The sequence below is a fragment of the Cervus canadensis genome, chromosome 29 (genome assembly GCF_019320065.1).
Source record: "Cervus canadensis isolate Bull #8, Minnesota chromosome 29, ASM1932006v1, whole genome shotgun sequence".
Classification (NCBI taxonomy): Eukaryota; Metazoa; Chordata; class Mammalia; order Artiodactyla; family Cervidae; genus Cervus; species Cervus canadensis.
In genome coordinates, this window is record NC_057414.1 from 35150968 (window position 1) to 35169759 (window position 18792).

At 47.3% G+C, this 18792-nt stretch overlaps 1 protein-coding gene across 1 annotated transcript in view; it reads right to left on the reverse strand.

The window, feature by feature from the left end:
* VPS37C (VPS37C subunit of ESCRT-I) overlaps positions 1-16200 on the reverse strand; it is a 30059-nt gene extending 13859 nt beyond the window's left edge. The window contains exon 1 of the mRNA XM_043452046.1: positions 15924-16200. The gene's annotated coding sequence lies outside the window, so the exon portion shown is untranslated. The remainder of the gene's footprint in view (positions 1-15923) is intronic.
* Positions 16201-18792: the final 2592 nt, after the last annotated feature.

Below are 18792 nucleotides of genomic sequence, written 5' to 3' on the forward strand. Positions count from 1 at the left end.
TGGACAATCACATGTCTTTTAGGCAGTGAGAACTCATCCCCAAAGTGGGCAAGGAATGAAACATACAGCTCTCCTAATTAAATCATCTCTCCCTGGATCAGGCCCCTGGGCTGGGGAAAAGGATTCCATTCTGCATGGGGAACATGCTGGTATGTGCTCAACCTGGCATTCATCCACCCTCCTGTGACGACTCTCTGCCATTCCCTGATTATGAAAGATTTGTCATTGTTGCTATTGTTCAGTAGCTAAGTCGTGTCCGACTCTTTTAGACCCCATGAGCTGCAGCATGCCAGGCTCCTGTCTTCCACTACCTCCCGGAGTTTGCTCAAATTCAAATCCACTGAGTCAGTGATGCTATCTAACCATCTCAGCATCTGCCATCCCCTTCTCCTTTTGCCTTCAATCCTTCCCAGCATATCAGGGTCTTTTCCAATGAATCAGTTCTTCACATCAGGTGGAGTTTCAGCAACAGTCCTTCCAAGGAATATTTAGGATAGGGAAAGATGGCTACTCTCAAAGACAGGAGAAAGACCATCTCAGTCCCATGGTCATACAAAGCCTCTCTTGTGTCAATTCCCTTTCATCGTAGACTTCAAAGCATGCATGTTTGAAATGCCTCAAGAACTTCAGGTCTATGAAACAGTTCCATTTCATGCAGGCCATGAGAATGAACCCTCGAGGTCAGCCTGCAATTCTGATGTGCTCAATACTACCAGAAGTAGATCTCTCTCATGTAGCAAGTTTTCAGGTAAAATGTACTTGGCCACACTGGGATGTGGGCTACAGTACTTTTCTTCTTAATCCACCTTCTCTGGTTTCTAACTCAACATCCCTCTCAATTCTATCATGCCCATTTCACAGGTGGTGAAACTGAGGCAGAATGGCATGTAACTTTGCGACCTGATGCACTGTAGCCCATCAGGCTCCTCTGTCCATGGAATTCTCCAGGCAAGAATACTGGAGTGGGTAGCCATTTTCTCCTCCAGAGGATATTCTTGATCCGGGGATCAAACCCAGGTCTCCTGTATTGCAGGTGGATTATTTACAGCCTGAGCCACCAGGGAAGCCCTTTGGAGACGAGAGAGAGGATGCCAGACCTAGAAGCCCTGACCTGGCTGGCTGCTCCTTGCACCAGGCTCTGCCCTCCCAGTCGCCTCTGCTCACTGCCCCACAAGGCACCGCTGGCCGGTGTAAGAGCCACATATCCCCATGTCCTCTGGAAGAGGTCTGCTCAGGATCCCACCACCAGATGTGTCCCACTCAATTTTCCTTCCTTGTCAAAGGGACCCTAATGGTTCCATGGCGCCCTTCTTCTGATATCAAAGCCCTTTGCAAACTGTCCCATTAATTTATATAAACTGTCTAGTAAGTAAAGTAAACTCAGGGCATAATTCCCCTATTTCAGAGATGAAAGCCAGAGACAAACAGGGTACTGCGCAAGGTCCCGTATTGCCCAAGTTCCTACAAAATGTTACCGCAGGCCACAGGCCCGTCCTATCCTGGTATTCTGACTTCACAAACGACACAGGGGAGAGATGAGGGTAGCACTTAGTTGTAACATTATCAGGCTGCAGAGATTACAAGCCCAGGCAAGCCGCTGATCACCTTGGCCCTCCCCGGTCCCTGCCTCCCTGGTAAAGGTGACTCACAAAGATGCCCACTGACCTGAGGAGTGGGCAAGTTCCATCTTACAAGATTTACTGAGGCATCGCCCACCCCTGCAAGTTAACTTCTGACGCCTTTGCTTCAGAAGTCCACAGACACTGCCTGATCCCAAGACACCACGGAGGCTGAGAGCAACAAGCATTTCTCATAATCTGTGGAAGGGGTTGGGGATGGGGGCGGAGAACAGACAGTATTCTGCCCAGGCCCACAAAGCAGGTACCCCCAAAGTCTGGGGGTACCCACCTGCTGCCATCAGTGTTCTGCCTCCGGATCATCAAAAGTGGAAGAGGAATCCAGACCAGTGCTTCTCAAAGTGGCCACAACCCCCAGTGAAACCATCAAGCAGAGGACGGGGTGGGGGAAAGGGTTACGGAGAAGCTCTTTGGGGATACACAGGCCATCTGCTTTTGCCTCTGGAGGCCTCACAACTCCAGTGACCTTACCACTTGGCACTGTGGCCCTGGACTGGACCCCCCCCCCCACTTACCACGGTGCCCAGAAGGAGGCTGGGCACTTCTCGGGCAGTGCCTGTGGACTGCCCAGGGGAGGGGCTGAGAGAGAAGAGGAGAGGTGAGGAGAGGCAAGCCCCCTGATGGCAAGGAGAGTTCTCGTCAGCCACTGTATCCCCGGGGCCCGGCAGAGGCTGACACACAGTGCAGGGAATGCTAAGAAAAACAGCCAGCGGCAGGGAGCTGGCTGGCGGGCAAGTCCCACGGGACACGGGGCTATGAGGATGGGGCTTCTTCTATTTTCAGCCTCATTCATTTATTCCTGCTTCACTGAATGAACATTTAAGGAACAGCTACTATGAGGCAAGGACAGAGCAGGGCTCCAGATGAAAGCAGGAAGGGTAAGTGGGAGCAGAGGGAGGGCAATAAATGTTTACTGACTTCTGATTACGTACCAGACACAGACTTAGGTTAAAACTGATGCTCTCTAGGAACTCGGTTCGGTTTTTTTTTTTTTTTTAATTTTTTTATTAGTTGGAGGCTAATTACTTCACAACATTTCAGTGGGTTTTGTCATACATTGATATGAATCAGCCATAGATTTACACTTATTCCCCATCCCGATCCCCCCTCCCACCTCCCTCTCCATCCGATTCCTCTGGGTCTTCCCAGTGCACCAGGCCGGAGCACTTGTCTCATGCATCCCACCTGGGCTGGTGATCTGTTTCACCATAGATAGTATACATGCTGTTCTTTTGAAATATCCCACCCTCACATTCTCCCACAGAGTTCAAAAGTCTGTTCTGTATTTCTGTGTCTCTTTTTCCGTTTTGCATATAGGGTTATCGTTACCATCTTTCTAAATTCCATATATATATGTTAGTATGCTGTAATGTTCTTTATCTTTCTGGCTTACTTCACTCTGTATAATGGGCTCCAGTTTCATCCATCTCATTAGGACTGGTTCGAATGAATTCTTTTGATGGCTGAGTAATATTCCATGGTGTATATGTACCACAGCTTCCTTATCCATTCATCTGCTGATGGGCATCTAGGTTGCTTCCATGTCCTGGCTATTATAAACAGTGCTGCGATGAACATTGGGGTGCACGTGTCTCTTTCAGATCTGGTTTCCTCAGTGTGTATGCCCAGAAGTGGGATTGCTGGGTCATATGGCAGTTCTATTTCCAGTTTTTTAAGGAATCTCCACACTGTTTTCCATAGTGGCTGTACTAGTTTGCATTCCCACCAACAGTGTAAGAGGGTTCCCTTTTCTCCACACCCTCTCCAGCATTTATTGCTTGTAGACTTTTGGATAGCAGCCATCCTGACTGGCGTGTAATGGTACCTCATTGTGGTTTTGATTTGCATTTCTCTGATAATGAGTGATGTTGAGCATCTTTTCATGTGTTTGTTAGCCATCTGTATGTCTTCTTTGGAGAAATGTCTGTTTAGTTCTCTGGCCCATTTTTTGTTTTTTAAAAAGAAACCCTTCACCGCGAAGCATAGTGAACACAGGTGAGAGTGGAGGGAGGAGCTGGTAGAGGGTCAGCTCTGAGGGGTGGGGGTGCTGGGAGCCCAGGGGGCCTCCCTGTAGGGGAGGCTGGTATTGGAGCAGGACTCAGAGGGTCGGGGGCAGGCAACAGCAAGGCTGCCATGGGAGCCGCTCACACAGCATCCACAGGTACCGAGACGACAGCGCTTTGGGGGGTGCCACCTCCCACCCTAAGGAGATCAGATTGGGACTGAGGCAGAGATCAGACTGGGACGGAGGCGGGAGAGGAACAGGTGCTGACCTGTGTTCCCTCCACGGGTAAGAGACAATGCATCACCGACTGCTCACTACCTGAGAAAGAAACTTTCCCTTTTCTTTTCCTTTCCTTCCTTCCTGTCTTTCTTTTTTCTCCTCTGAGCTTTCATCCCCACATAGCTCACAAACCCAGATACCTACACAAGCCAGGCAGGTGTGTCTGAGACCATCTCCCCTGAAAGCTCCATCCCAGCTCAGGCACCGCCTGAGGAGGGTGGGCCCAGCGTGAGCAGACCTGCCTGGTCTCCAAGGGAGGCTAGAAACCCACAACGCTGTGACATCTCCCTGTTTTTACATTTCAGTAACCAGTTCAGAGTTGAAACGACCACGGGGTGTGCTGTGGTTTGTCACCTGACATCAACACTGTACCCTCCAAGAGAGACACATGCAAGGAGGACAGAATCCACAGAAGAAGGAAGGCGCGTGTGAGACGGGTGGGGAGACAGACATTTCTCAGGCGTCCTGGAGCCCAGCTTCTGCCCTGGTGTAGGGGCTGACCGAGCCGGAGCAGCGCCAGCCAGAGACAAGGAGGCAGTTTCCAGGTGCGCCCCTGGGCCTTGCTAAACCTCACAGCGTGGGGAGGGGTCATGAACTCTCTGGCCACTGGTTCTGCTGCTTGCAGTCTTGCCCTCATCTTCTTTCCGCTACTCTCTATCTTCATGAAATCGAGCTCACGTACCTTGAACACGGGAAACATGATCGAGTGGGAGATAATGAGGCCCCAAAGAGACTACACAACTCCCGGTGGATGGAGGCCAGAGCGCTGCCCTTGGTCACTACTCCCCTAGACAGCGGCTGCAGAATGTCCTGGTGGGACGCCTGCCAGGCCTCAGCTCGGGGCAGCCCTCCAGATCTGACCTCAAGCGGGAAAACAGCAAGGTACTGATGGCTCCCGCTCAACGAGGACCTATCCTGGGACTGTTCAGTTCAACAACAAATACTTTCAACTGATATTAGATCCTGTGAAAGGATAAACTCGCCGGGCGGAGGGGAGGGCGGGGGACAGGAAGGAAAGACCGAAAGCAAAACTCAGCATTTTCTAAGCAGGAGGGTGTTCACATCAGAGTACGGTGTGCAGCCCGAGAGATGGCTGGCGGTGCCCCTCACCCCTTGTTTCTGCATAAGCTATTAGAGCTAGGTCTCTTCCTGCTGGGTGCAGAACAGAAACAGAATCTGGGGACGGAGGTCCTAGGTTTGCGCTTTGGCTCCTCAGCTGTGTGACCTCGAACACGTCCCTTAACCTCAGTTTCCTCATCTGTAAATGGGGAGCATGATGATAATCCCACCTTGGGGGCTGCATGTGTGCCTGGCATGAGCAAGCAGCCCTGAGAGCGCTTTGTCATCTCCTGAGTCCAGAATAAATATTAATTATTTTGCCTCCTGAGGCACAATCCGATGATTCGAGGTGACTCCTGACTCTCCAGGGCTCAATACTGAGTTAAGGAAATAACAGCTATTTCTGAACCATAACCCATAACTCTGACTGATCCAGGGCTTCTGTTTTCCTGGCTCCACCAGGAGCTAAAGCACTGGCTCTGACTACTCCCCTCCTCACCCTTACCAGTCAACCTTTCCTTGCCAACTACTTCAAGCCTGAAATCACACTGCAAGGAGACTTGTAAAAGCCTTGGCTTTTCTTGTCATTTTCTCACATCTCCCTAGGGCAGCATAAAAAGCTGTTACCAAGGCAACCTGCATAGTTCAATCTCCGCATGTTATCTGGAAATGGCCCCATTTCTCCCCTTGTGACAAAAACACCTGTGGCTGCCTTTCTAAGCCTGCTGCTTAATGAGGAAATATGTTCTGACCTGATTAAGTTTTCTTTTCCCAGGACAATTTCAACTGTTAAATCAAGTAAGCAGACATTCAGTCACCTAACTTCCCACAGGACTTGACAAAAGCAAACCACCCATCATGCACTTCTCACTTGCCCCAAACACCGTCGAACTGACCTGCCTTGACAATCTGAAAAGGTGGTATGTACCAGAAGTCTTCCAGAAGGGAGACTTCTTTTGTTTCCTTTCTTTCTAAGGAATTTCTGGAGTTGGGATTGGGGTCAGAGATCCCTCCATACTTCCCCGTGCTAAATAGTTAAAACAGTGTGAAAGGCAGTGGAAAGAGTTCAAGGCTTAAAAGTCCAATATTCTGGATTTAAATCCCAGGTTGACCTTTTACTGTGCTTTAGACAGTAAAGAATCTGCCTGCAATGCAGGAGACCCAGGTTTGATCCCTGGGTTGGGAAGATACCCTGGAGAAGACTGGAATGGCTCCCCACTCCAGTATTCTTGTCTGGAGAATTCCACGGACTGGCAGAGGAGCCTGGCAGGACATAGTGCATGGGGCTGCAGAGACTCAGACATGACTGAGCAACTAACACAACAACTTGACCTTTTACTAGTTATGGGACCTTGGGCAAATTATTCAGCCTGATTCTGTTTCTTACTGGTAACACAGGAGTAACTCTACCAACTTCATGAGGCGGTTATGAGTTTAGCAAGAAATAAACACGAAAACTTCTGGAGGTGCTAGGAAAACCATCAAGCCAGCGCCAGGTAGCATTAACTCACACACTCTCACACTTTTTCAAAACTTATTGCTGTAAAGTGCTCTCTGACAACCCTGCCAGGTTCCCAGCTGGGCCCATGTGGGAGAACTCTGAAAGAACAGGCTCCAGAAGGCAGCAAAGGATATGGCTTTCTGAAACAGACTCCAGACCAATCTGAACAAAGGTCCACAAACATAAGGGGGCCCATACATCTATGGGGGATGTATGGTCTCTCAGGACAAGGCTTTTGGAGGACATTATCACCAGTACATTAATATTTACATGGCCAGATGCTCCTCAGGTCCCTGAATAACTCCATCTGATGCCTCTTTCCCCAGAGACAGGTTCCAAGTGAGAAGACCCAGGGATGACGAGCCATTTATTGTGCCAAGAGCAGGAAGGCACCCTTATCACCTTTTTTCTCCCCAAACTAGATTCCCCTCCCGACCTCCACTTCCAGCAGCCTTCCATCTTCACTTCTCCCCTCCAGGCTAATTCCCTCATCTCTGAGGTCCACCACCAGGTTTGATCTAATCGTTGTTCAAATGTTTACGTGCATCCATTGCTACCCTTCCACAAACTCCAAAATGGGACTTCCTACATCCAAATTGCCAGGCACCTAAGGATTAATGTTTTTTAAACACTGCTTTTAACTCCATCCAACCTTCCTTGAAGCTCACCATCTATTTGGTTTCTCCTTCCCTCTTCTGTTTATCTCCCCAACACCTTGGCTGGGAAGTCTAAACACAGCCTGACATGCTGTCAGGAACTGCGCCTCCATCCTCTTTCCCCATGTGCCTCCTGAGCCCACGCCTGATGCTTTCCAAAACTTTATCAACCCCTCAGCACTCAGGACACATCACAGAGGCCACGCTCTGGGTGAAGGGGAAGGGGAAGAGCCCCACTCTCTCAGCTCGGTCTTTCCACTGACAGCATGGGGGTCCCCAACGCACCTTCCAGGAAGGCAGTTGGAAAAGCATACCCCTAACCCCTCACTCCTGTTGATCCCCACCATCCCCTCACCACCTGCCTTATCCTCCATCCTCCAGCTGGGATGCCTCACCTGCAGGGCACAGAGGGAGGGAGGGAGGGCTCTGCACAGTAAATGGTACATGGTTCTCACAGAGCACATGGGAAAGCTGGAGTGGTCTTTGGGGGAAGGAGTAAGGAGGGGCAGAGGAGGCTTACTTCATCCCCCTACACCTCGGTCTCATCTGTAACACAGGAGTTTTACAAGGACAAATGAGTTGGTCCCGGGGAAAACTAATGCCCTGTTCTGAGGCCAGGTTCAATAAAGGGTCATGATTCTTACCATGGCTGAGTTCCCACATTCAGTCCATTCTGATGTTTGCAACTCAAGCCCTTCTCACATGGACACTAAGGAAAGAAAACCTCAGATTCCTCCAGAGACCACATCAGTCAACAGAATGACAGAACCCAGATGGCTGGATGGAACTCAGATCAATAGTATTCAGCTTCAGTCAATATGATGGCCAAAAAAAAAAAAAAATAGGTCATCTAACAAGTAGTCCATTCTGGAAACTTCCCGACGGTAAAACACAGCCCAGCCACTTAAGAGAAGCCTCCTGCTTGTCTGCCCTGTGGCTCTGACGTGAAAATAAAAACATCCTAAGCTACTTCACACTGAACTTTCATTTCTTTTTATTCCATCCCAACTGCCGAGATGACTCAGAAAGGATCTCGCTCTGCGGCTGGCAGTCCTCCACCCCACCCCACACTTTCTCATCTGCAGACGAGGCTGAGCAAACAGGTTCAACCATCCTAAGGATCAAGATGAAGGTTAAGCCAAAGACACACTCAGGGCAAATAATAGGAATCTGTACAGGGTCATGCTAGGGTGTCTGTTTTACCTCCAAGATGAGGAGCCTCGCTCTCCTGGCTGACCTGGGGCCATCCTAGGCTGGTATAGAGTGAGGCCAGCTCCAGACCCTACCTCCGCCAGCCATGTCTGACCCTACAAATTTCTGGGTCCAGCAGAGGCAGGTAGGTGTGCTGGGGAGCAACAGTGTAGCCACGGAAAAAGAGAACCCAGGCCTGAGCCTCCTCAACTTTACTCAAGACTCAGGCAGCAATCTACAGAGGCCATCAGCACACAGGTGAGATGGGGCGGAGCTGTATCAGCACCACAGTGAGCTCGAGACTCCTCTCCTTCCTAGTGCAGAATGTCCACAGGAGCCAGGGTCTCCGGCAGCTTCCCGCCTGGTTTTAGCAGACTCAGCCTTCTCTAGCACTCTTCCACATCCCCCAGGAAAATCCAGAACACTGTCAATCAGGGCTGCTGAAAACCGGTTTTAAAACACCCAGTGTTTGGTATCATGCTCAAAATCTTGTGCTCGTCAGCTTGGCATTCAAGGCCCTGTACAGCAGAGCCTGAGCCTCCTCTTCTAGCTAGTTCTCCCTCCACCCCTCCACGGGCTGTGGATTCCACCTGACTCTTTGTTCTACCTATTCCCAGAACAAACTAAATATTTCCAATCTCCTGGCAAATATTCCGCATCTAAAAAGATCAATAGGATAGGGACCCAGTTCTCTGGGAACCCCTAGGTTTGCCGCTCTGTCTTTGCTCTTACTATTCTGTCCGTCTAGCCTGGAATTTCTTCCCTATACCTTCTCCAGCTTGAAAATGCCTGGTGATCCTTTATTGTCAGCTCTCTCGGAAGTATTCCTTGATCTTTTCCCAAAGACATCATCCTGCCCTCCCATGGTGCTCTTTATATGAAGTGAAGTGAAAGTATTAGTCACTCAGGTATCCAACTCTTTGCAACCCCATGGACTGTAGCCTTCCAGGCTCCTCTATCTATGGAATTCTCCAGGCAAGAATACTGGAGTTGGTAGCCATTTCCTTCGCCAGGGGATCTTCTTGACCCAGGGATTGAACCCAGGTCTCCCACACTGCAGGCAGATTTTTTACTGTCTGAGCTACCAGAAAAGACCAACACACCATGCAGCAATTACTATGTGGGACTCAGCACGATTCTCCAGCAAGACTGGGAGATTACCAAGGGCCCAGCATGTGTTTCATTCACGTCTGCCTGCCTGCACCGAGGTCAAGGCTTAGGCGCGCACTAGGTCTTCAGTGCGTGCTGACAGCAGGGGGACCTTCTGTTTTTGGCAGACTTAGAGGAGCAGGGACCAGACTTACTCTCCTGCCTCAAACAACTTCTCTAGGCAGCCAGAGTTCACAGGAGAGAGATACACACAGAGAGATCTCTGGAAATCTGCAGGACATCCCTCTCCAGGTTTCTGCTGAGTGCTGATAGTCCTGTTGAGGATTAGAGGGAACAATCCTTGAGCCTCACATTGAACCAAGACTAATTTGTGCCCCCACCCACCAGAGTGGAATTACGTCCTAACTCATAGAACATCAGCAGGGCACTGAACATGGTATTGCTTGGTAGTGTGAAAATTAGTGCTGGTATAAAGGCTGGTCTCAGCTATCACTGTTGAATAGTGAACTTTCAAAAGATCACACTATTTTCAAGTAAGTTAACAGTGTCCTCAAACAATTTCAAGACTATCTATAAAAATACAAAAATAAGCAGAACCCAACAGGGCAAAATTCCCAACATTCAACATCTAAACAAAAATTTCCAAACATACCAAGAAGAAAATATAATCCATAATGAGGGGGAAACCAATCAGTAGAAACAGATTAAAAAATATAGATAATATAACTAGTACACAAGGACATTAAAATGGTTCCTTATAACCATCTTCTATATACTCAAAAAGCAAAAGAAGATTAAGCATGTTAAGCAGTGACAAGAAAATATAAAAAAAAGACCCAAATCAAACTTCTAGAAATGGAAACTCCAAATGTCTGATATAAAAACCAAACCATATGGAAATAATAGCAGATTAGGCACTCCAGAAGAAAAGGTCAACGAACTTGAAGAAACAGAAACAGAAACTATGCAAAAACAACCACACACACACACACACGGGGGAAAAGTAAAGTGAGCATCAGACAGCTGTGGAACAACTTTAATACTAAAATACATGCGACTGCATTTTCCAAAATGGGGAGAGAGAAGAGAATAGAGAAAATCCCTAAAGAATGACTAGTTGAAAATTTTCCAAATTTGATCAAAGCTTTGAAATTACAGATACAAAAACTCAATTAACTCAAGCATAAGAAATATGAAAACTACCCCAAAAGTGAAAGTGAAAGTCGCTCAGTCGTGTCCGACTCTTTTGTGACCCCATGGACTATAGGACTCTACAGTCCATGGAATTCTCCAGGCCAGAATACTGGAGTGGGTAGCCTTTCCCTTCTCCAGGGGATCTTCCCAATCCAGGGATCAAACCCAGGTCTCCCACATTGCAGGTGGATTCTTTACCAGTTGAGCCACTAGGGAAGACCAAAACTACCCAAGGCATATAATAATTCAATCATTTAAAACTAGTCATAAAAGAAAAGTGGCCAGAAGGACAAAAAAAGAGATATGAACAGATGAACTTCATAAAATAAAAATGACAGCAGATTACTCACATGAAACAATGTAAGCAAAAAGACATCAAAACGACATCTTAAAATGCTGAGAAAAATATAATTGACTTAGTGACATGTATGACAACAAGAGTATAAAGGCCAGGAGGGAAGAAATGAGAATATACTATGATAAGGTTTTTATACTACACGTAAGATAATACAAGATCATTTGTTTATAGACTATGACAAGTTATGACGCGTATCATGAATCTTAAAGCAACCACTTAAAAAAAAAACTTAATAAACTGACAAAGGAAATAAAGTGGAATTAAAAAAAAAACAACAACTAATCAATCCCAAATAACTCAGGGAAAAAAAAGGGATGTAAGAAGAAAAAAACATAGGACAGATTGAAATCAAACAGCAAGATGATAAGAGTTAAACCCAACCAGAGTTAACCCATCAGAGGTAAGCCTGGCACAGAGCTGTCTGGGCCCCAGATGCCAGCAGATCCCCCATGCACAGCACTACCCAGTGAAGAAAGAACTCGCCAGGCCCCAGCACCCAGCACCCCATGTGCCTCACACTTAAGGCCTGTCCCTCAGGTGACTGCACCCCACTGAGGAGACTCTGACAGGATGTTCTCCAGATGGGTAGACTCACACTTCATCCTGGACTCAGAGCACACCTGTCAGAGGGAACTGTAATGAAAACATCCCAGGCGACATGCTCAGGTTAAATTAAAGTGCATGATCTGAAGCAAGATGGTGCAGTACAAAGACTTTGACAGTTAAACATAACTACACTAATAATCACTTTAAATGTAAATGGCCTAAATATCCCAATTAAAAGGCAGAAATGGTAAGGCTGAATTTACAAAATGCAAAACATATCTATAAGCTGCCCACAAGAAATTCACTTGAAACGTAAAGACACAAACAATGCAAAATCAAAAGGATGTAAAGAGATAACACCACACAAACACTAAATTTTAAAATACCTATCCATTTATTTGTGGTAAAATATACATAAAACTTGCCATTTAAAACATTTAAAGTGTACAGTTTTGTAATTATTAAATACATTCACACTGCTGTACAGGCATCACCACCATCTACCTCCAGGACTTTTTCATTATCTCAGACTGAAACGTGTACTTCTGAAACATTAACTCCTATTCCTCCCTTTCCTGTGCCCTTGCCAGCCATCATTCTTCTTTCTGATTCTATGAATTTACTACTCCTGGCACCTTATGTAAGAGGTTGTTGTTCAGTCACTAACTCATGACCACCTCTTTGCAACCCCATGGACTGCAGACCGCCAGGGTTCTCTATCTATGGGATCTCCCAGGCAAGAATACTGGAGTGGGTTGCCATTTCCTTTTCCAGGGGATCTTCCTGACCCAGGGTTGAACCGGAATCTTCTGCACTGTTAGGAGGATCATTTATCCTTTAGTGACTGACTTGTTTCACTTAGCATTATTGCTTCAACTTTCATCCATGTTGTCAAAACTTTCCTTCATTCATAAAGCTGAATGATGTTCTGTTGTGTGCAGGTATCACATTCAGTTTACGCATTCATCTGTCAGTGGACAGTTAGGTTGCTTCTACCTTTTGGTTATTGTGAATGATGCTGTCAGAAACACTGGTGTACAAATATCTGAGTCTGTCTACACTTCGTTAGGGTATATACTCAAAGAATTGAAATTGCTAGATCACATGGTAATTCTATCTTTAATTTTTTGAGGAATTGCCATACTGTTTTCCACAGCAGCTGTACACTTTACACATTTCCACCAGCAATACAAGAAAGGGATCCGTCTGAGCCACTGGGCTTCCCTGGTGGCTCAGATGGTAAAGAGTCTGCCTGCAATGCAGGAGGCCCAGGTTCAATCCCTGGGTCACGAAGATCCCCTGGAGAAGGAGATGGCAACCCATTCCAATATTCTTGCCTGGAAAATTCCATGGATGGAGGAGCCTAGCAGGCTACAGTCCATGGAGTCGCAAAGAGTTGGACACGACTGAGCCACTAACACTTGCCAAGCCTTCAGATGGTTTTCTTTTTTCTTTAACAATTTTTATTCTAATGAGTGAGAAGTGGTATCTCCTTGTCATTTGATTCACATTTCCCTAATGACTAGTGATACTGAGTATCTTCATGTGCTTATTGGCCATTGGTATATCATCCTTGGAGAAATGTCTATTCAAGACCTTTGTCAAATTTAACCTGGTTGTTTTTTCATTGTTGAGTGTAGAAGTTCTTCAAATATTCTGATAGCAATCCATTAGCACTAATTGTTTTTAAGTTGGATTGGCTATATTAATACAACACAAAGTAGATTTCAGGACAAAGAATATTACCAGGGATTAAAAGGGTCATTTCATGATAAAGGAGGTCAATTCATCAAAAGAACCTAACACTCTTAAATGTTTATATGGAACAGTGAATTATAAAAATTCTAATCATATAAAGTACATCCTCCGTTTACAACAAAATTAACTTAGAAATCAATGTTCACTGGACGGAAGAAGAATAAAGTAATAGTATCATGCTGACTTTCCTCTTTTACTACTTGTAATTCCGCCCAGGAAGGAGCAGATAAATTAGCAAGACTTACATGTCTTCAATGCTAGGCATACCTGACCTGGGTCATTCGTTTCATTTTCTTGGTTCAGTCTTCCCTCTTCTCCCCACCCTAAACTCCAAGGACTGCACTTGTAAGCCACAGCTAAATCACAAAAATCAAAGCTGTTTGGTGTTTGCTCAAATATTTCACATAAACCAGTGAAAAGGAAAAGAAATGCAGTGAAGCAAACACCTGGTAAATAAACCTCCTTTATAGTCCCCAAACCTCAAAGACACTGTTGCCTGTACAGAGATCTCTCTGTCTGGGGCAACTACGCAGAAATAAACTGGAGCCTTCGGAAAACTCCAAACTCTAAAGAGAAACTAAACAATTTCCGGACAAAGATCCAATCAGATTAAAACAAGGTCTTTGCTGATCTGATTAGGTCAGTCTGGAAAAACCCTACCAGGACTGGACAACAGTGTCCAAGAGATGATTCATACAGCTGGTTACTCTGATGCCCTTTTCACAGCAGATTACATACCAATAAGCAAAAAGACAATAAGAACCCTTAGAAAAAATTTCACTTCCAAGCTCAACAAATCTACAAACTCCTTTTTTGTAAGGCAGTGCTTCCAAACTTGCCTTACAGTAAGAATCACTGAGTTGAAGTGTTAAAAATACAAATTCCTATGTCCTTCTGGGCTTCCCTGGTGGCTAAGTCGGTAAACAATCTGCCTGCAATATGGGAGACCTGGGTTTGATCCCTGGGTTGGAAAGATCCCCTGGAGGAGGGCATGGCAATCCACTCCATTCTTCTTGCCTGGAGAATCCCCACAGAGGAGCCTGGCGGGCTACAGTCCATGGGATTGCAAAAAGCTGGACATGACTGAGCGACTAAGCACAGAACGGCACATGCCCTAGAGAACCTAAGCAAGAATATCTGGAGGTGGGGCTCTATATCTTTGACAAGCATTACAGATGCTTCTTGACGGCCAGCAAATACATTAGCTTGGAAGTAAGGCTCACGGGTTAAAAATCCCAATGTGGTCACTTAATGGCTGCAGCACTCTACCTAACATCTCTGGGTCTCTCTCACTTTATTGGCAAAATGGGCTCACCACCTACCCTGAACTGTTTCCAGAATCCTTATATGTTCACAAAGCCCCTAGAACACTGCCAAAAGCACATACATGGCAGCAAGGTAAGAAATCAGAGCTATTGCTACCTTGAAATAAAACAAAAAAGCCATAGAAGCTGTCCAAATGAAATCTACTAAGAAAATTTTCAATCTAATGGAAACTACAAAGGCATCAAGCCAGATTTCTGGCATGATCTAGAGGGAAAAGCTTTTCTAGGCACTATGACTGCCAAGAATGCTAACTTTCTCACTCCAGGGTTCAGAACTTCACTGCAAGTCCTCACTCCCATCCAGAACCAGAGTTCAGGCCTGTGCAGGGTCAGAGCTTTGGACAATAACCATAAAAAGTCTTTCCTTCCCAAGTCCCCTGTCACCACCACCTCCAGCTCTAGGACCAACAGTCACAGACCAGACAGTCAAGTGGAAGCATCCTAGGTGCACCAGTAGGAGATGGGACTCCTGGGTAAGAGGCAGGTAGCCAATGAAGAGTGTGGGAAAGGCCTCAGTCACCAACAAACAGTATTACTAGGACACTGCCAAAGTCTGTTAAGTCTGTGAAGTTTTCAGAGCTAAGGGTGGACATTCTCAGGGTGAGTGACCCAGATATTGGGCAGCTGAGAAAGCAATGACTTGCTGAAACCCTGAGGTGTAGAGTCAAACATACACAGACACACACACACTCACACACACACACTCTCTCTCTCTCACCCACCCTCTTGGAACCCAGGAGGAACCAGGCACATCTTGAAGATACACAAGCACCAATGACCTTTGTACCCAGCCGGCCCAGAGCTAGGGATTGGTCAGCGATGCAGGGACAAGAATAGGCTAAGAACAGATCCAAGCTGCAAAGGGCCATCCTCACTGCCCTGGAGAAAGGGCACAACCCGAAGGGTTACAGACCAGAGCGTCACTTGGACCCCACTCTGCAGCCAGACAGCCGCTGGCAAGTTAGACCGCACTCTTAAACCTCTCTCCCCACCTGGACGATGGGCAACCTGGTTCTAGTGTGACCGGCAAGACGCTCAAGTACGGGGTGGAGGGTGAAAAGGGGACAGTGACGGGTGAAGCGCGGCTGGACACCGGACCTGCGCGGGGAGCTCGGGCTCTGCCTCCCTCCCGCGGTCCCACGGCACCGGGCAGGAGCACCGGTCCCGGCGGGAGTCACGAGTCCCTCGCGCCCAATCACCAGCTTCTGTTAGGTGAGGCGGGCACGCCGGGGGACGCGCCGGGAGCGACGGCCAGCGCCGCCCCCATTCCCATCCTCGCCCCTCCCCAGGTCCGACTCACGTACCCCAAGCCGCCTCCGCAGCCGCCACAGCCGTCGGGGCGTTAAATCGCAGCCTAAACCCACATTTCCGGAATCGACGAGGCCCGCCCCCTCCCGCCGGAAGTGACCCCTTCAACGTCCGGGAGCTGGGAGCCGAGTCCACGTCACTCTTTCCGCAGCACGTTGGGCGCGCCGCAGGTCTCTGAGTCACCACGATAGCGTACCCCCCGGCCCCCAGCACCCCGGGGAACACTCGCCGCCACCCGGGGGACCACACCCACGGGAGGGCCCACGAGACCCCTCCCGTGAGATGGGAACTTGGCCCCGCCCCCACAGGCCATTGCCCCGCCCCAGAAGGGACACCGCCCATTGGGCGGAACCCAGGCGGCCCTGGACGAGTGCGCCTGCGCAGGCATCTGAAGCTTCTGTGACAGGAGAGAGATGGTCTCCTTTTGTTTTTTTTTTTTCAAACAGTGCCTGGCCTTGAGGGTGAGGCTCAAAGTGGCCCAAAGGAGACCCGAAAGGAAACGAATGGGATTCCAGCACCAAGGGGATTCCGTCGACGGTCTGAGCTCAGACTTGGGAACCCCCACGCCAGGACTGAAGTCATCAGTGTCCTAAATGTCCCCAAGCAAACAGCAGTGGCTGTCAAACTGGAACTGACTGGCGGGCCCCTAAAACAACTGAGTAGCTTCCTGAAAAGTAACCTGTTTCCCAAGGCCCTCATTCATTCAGTTCAGTCCTTCAGTCATGTCCGACTCTGCGACCGCTGTGGACTGCAGCACACCAGGCTTCCCTGTCCATTACCAAATCCCGGACCTTGCTCAAACTCAATCCATCGAGTTGGTGATGCCATCCAACCATCTCACCCTCTGTCTTACCCTTCTCCTCCTGCCTTCAATCTTTCCCAGCATCAGGGGCTTTTCCAATGAATGAGTTCTCATCAGGTGGCCAAAGTATTGGAACTTCAGCTTCAGCATCAGTCCTTCCAATGAACATTCAGAGTTGATTTCCTTTATGATTGACTGGTTTGATCTACTTGTTGTCCAGGGGACCCTCAAGAGTCTTCTCCAACACCACAGCCCCAAAGCATCAATTCTTCAGCACTCAGCTTTCTTTGTAGTCCAACTCTCACATCCATATATGACTACTGGAAAAACCATAGCTTTGACTAGAGGGACCTTTGTTGGTAAAGTAATGTCTCTGCTTTTTAATATGCTTTCTAGGTTGGTCGTAACTTTTCTTCCAAGGAACAAGCGTCTTTTAATTTCATGGCTGCAGTCACCATCTGCAGTGATTTTGGAGCCCCCCCAAAAATAAAGTCTGTCACTGTTTCCACTCTTTCCCCATTTATCTGCTATGAAGTGATGGGATCAGATGCCATGATCTTAGTTTTCTGAGTGTTGAGCTTTAATCCCAACTTTTTCACTCTCCTCTTTCACTTTCATCAAGAGGCTCTTTAGTTCTTCTTCGCTTTCTACCATAAGGGTGGCGTCATCTGCATATTTGAGGTTATTGATGTTTCTTCTGGCAGTCTTGATTCTAGCTTGTGCCTTACCCAGTCCAGCATTTTGCATGATGTGCTCTGCATATAAGTTGAATAAGCAGGGTAACAATATACAGCCTTGAAGTACTTCTTTCTCAATTTGGAAACTGTCCATTGTTCCTTGTCCGGTTCTAACTTGCTTCTTGACCTGCATACCTAGTTCTCAGGAGGCAGATCAGGTGGTCTGGTATTCCCTTCTCTTTAAGAATTATCCACAGTTTGTTGTGATCTACACTGTCAAAGGCTTTTGTGTAGTCAGTGAAGCAGAAGTAGTTGTTTTTCTGGAATTCTCTTGCTTTTTTGATGATCCAACAGATGTTGGCAATTTGATATCTGTTTCCTCTGCCAAGGTCCTAGGTTACATTTAGTCCATTCTGTGTGGGTAGTGCTTAAAAAATAACAGGCAACCTTAGACAATAAATCCTCACTTGCCCAGAATCTCTAGGCTGGTGCCCCATGAAGCAAGGCCCTGCTGCTAGCGCCACCTTATCTAGGCAGCTTGTACTCAATAAGCTGACCTGGAGGTGAAGCGGTTCCCTGTTTGCTTCTTAGCAGCCTCCAAAACTGCAGCTTTGTAAAAATGGGGCCCCAGGATGAGAGCTTCTTAGACCAAGGAAATCTTCCAACCAAATTGAAAATCTTATTCGATGTTGAATTAAGACCTGGCACTGTCACCAGCAATACTTTTGGCCTCATTCTCCTCATTTGACTCTTTTTTCATGTTACACCTTTCCTTTCAATGGATACTCTCAAATTTCTTTTTCAAATTCTTGAGAGAGTGGATCTGATTGGCTAAGATAATCACTGTTGGCTATTGAGCTGAGTTTACTCTTTCTATGATGAGTGCCTCATAGATTCTCTCATGGCTCAGATGGTAAAGAGCCTGCCCGCAATGCGGGAGGTGTGAGTTCCATCCCTGGGTCCAGAAGATCCCCTGGAGAAGGAAATGGCAACCCGCTCCAGTAGTCTTGCCTGGGAAATCCCATGGACAGAGGAGCCTGGCAGCTACATACAGTCGATAGGATCACAAAGAGTTGGACACAACTGAGTGACTACACTTTCACTTTCATGAAGAGTCCCTCATAGGCTGCCAGGGATGGGATCAGTGAGGAAGGCCATCTCAGCTACTGCCCCTTCTGGGACACAGGTAGCACTTTTGAGGGATGCTGTGATTGGTTTTGAAAACATTTCACTTTGAACATAATGTCAGCCTGGCTCCCATTGACAGCAGATGCCAGAAGGTTGGGTTGAAATTGTTTCTGGGGGCAGGGAGAGTCAAGACTGTGAATCTTAACCTTTTGTTATCAACATTTTTTTGCAGTATAATTTTTCATTTGGTATTTGTTT